This window comes from Otolemur garnettii, unplaced genomic scaffold (genome assembly GCF_000181295.1).
Source record: "Otolemur garnettii isolate 467f Iridium unplaced genomic scaffold, OtoGar3 scaffold00079, whole genome shotgun sequence".
NCBI classification, from domain to species: domain Eukaryota; kingdom Metazoa; phylum Chordata; class Mammalia; order Primates; family Galagidae; genus Otolemur; species Otolemur garnettii.
Window position 1 is genome coordinate 8,641,368 of NW_003852474.1, and position 2,264 is coordinate 8,643,631.

Sequence of the window (2,264 nt, forward strand, 5' to 3'; positions counted from 1 at the left end):
GGGGGAGCCAGAGGAAGACTGGAAATTCATTGACCCACCGCCTTGCAGTGGCTAACAGGTGCTGACAAGACATTTTGACAAACCCCAAACTGCAACTAGTCTTAAGCTAAGAAATGATATTCTAAGTATGTATTCTCAGGTAGGGAGTTTGGGGAGAGCCCAGTGAAGCTGCCCAAGTGTCCCTCAAGCCATACCAAAAGGGCCTGATGGAAGGTAGGGATTGTCCTCCTTCCGTCTGTCCAGCACCTACAGACTGCACCATGTACAGTGCTTCTTGTTGGCTGTGGTGACCATGAGGACCCGTCACTGTGTTCTTAGTGGATAGCACAGACATGAGTTCTGAGGTCAGATCTGTTTCTGTTTGTATCTCATATCTGTGACTTAATACATGTGACCCTGGGTGAGTTACTTAGCCTTTCTGTGCCTCAGTTTCCTCATATGTAAAATGAGATAATAATATCAACCCCCTTACAGGGTTTGGTGAGGATTACATGAGTTAGGACATGACTTTTCACATTGCAAGAGTGTTTAACAGCATTACCATTAGGATGAGCTACGTGAGCCTAGGTTTCCCCACCTATATCATTAATACCTATTTTATATGATTTTTACAAGAATTAAATGAGATACTGAATTTCATGCATGTGGCACACAGGACGTGCTGGCTGATGTTTGTTCCTTTTCTCTTTCTACTATCTTAGCGGGTAATTTGGTAACACCTCATCGGGCGGGAACATTAACGGATACCAATGTCCTTAACATCTGAACATGGCCGAGCAGCCCAAATTAGTACGGCCAAAGTCTTGCTCTAGGGAACCCAGCTTTATTTGTAGTGAAATTTTCACTGACAGCCTGCTGATTTACCTTCCCAGATACTATGAGTCAGACACGAAGTGGGCCACTTTCTGAACTTTATTTCACTTAATCCTCCTAACAGTACTATTAGGTAGATATTATCATCCTTGTTTTTTAGATGAGGAAAGTGGAGCTTAAAGAGGATAAAGAACTTGCTCAAGGTTACTCCCTGGTCAGGAAACCCAGGTCTTTCCCACTTTGAGCCTAGCCTTGAATCTCTGGGGTTTCCAGACCCAGAGCTGATCTGAAGGAGCTAACATCACAGAACCTGCCACAGGCAGGCACGAGGACAGGAGGGACAGGAGACAGCAGAGTAGCAGGGCAGGCCTAGGCTAGTCCCAGGAAGGGCAGAAGTCCCTACAGAGATGAAGAGGAGCTGGGCATGGTTCTGCCCCAGGCCCCCACTGGCCGGCCTTGCTCTTCCTGTTCAGGTGCTGTCTCTCTGTTTTCTGAATACTGCCAACCTGAAGTTTTTAAAAAGCAGCTTAACTGAGGTATATTTCATATATCATACAATTCACCTGTTTACAATGTACAATGCAGTGGCTTTTTGCTAGGATAGGATGGAGCAGGCCCTGTTCACTGAAGAGTCATAAGTCAAACCAAGGTTTCTATTTAAAAAAAGAGAGGCAGAGAAACCAGCCAAAACCTGCTAGAACCCAGATGGGCATGAAAAAATGACTTCATTACCCTCATTGCTCTTTATACCCTGCTTATAATGCATTAGCTACTAAAAGATGCTCCCTACAGCACCATGACAGTTTATAAATGCCATGGCAACTCCCAGAAGTTACCCCAGATGGCTTCAAAGGGAAAGAATCCTCAACTCCAGGAACTCCCTTCCTTTTTCCTAGAGATCTTATGAATAATCCTCCTTCTGCTTAACATAAAATTAAATAGAAAGTAGAAAATAAGACCCCAGAAACTCACAAGTTGCTACTCTCTGTTGCTCTGAGAGAGAATCACTACCCAATGGGGCAGCCTCCTTCTTCTTCTTTTTTTTTTTTTTAACATTTTCTTACTTAAATAAATTTGTTATTACTCTGTTGATTCACTCTTGAATTCTTTCCTGTGTAAAGCCAAGAACCGAAGGCCAAGTTGTGGGTACTCATCCCAACCCCAAATAAGACCAAGGGGCACGATTTGGACCTGACAGATGAGTGAGCTTCTCTGTTGAATCTGGTTGTTGCACTATCAGTGGCTGATAACTTGACTCGCTTTCTGTTAATCATGTGCTTTGTGATCTTTTATTCTCTTTCTTGTAACTAAATGCATCCCTATGCTTATTCTGCTACTGCCTCAGGCAAGATACTTTCCTTGTTTACTTCTAAAATACATCCTTCTTCATCCTCACCCCTTGCTAGAACCCCACTTTGGATCTTAGCTCTGTTGTATTCCTTTGCTCAAGA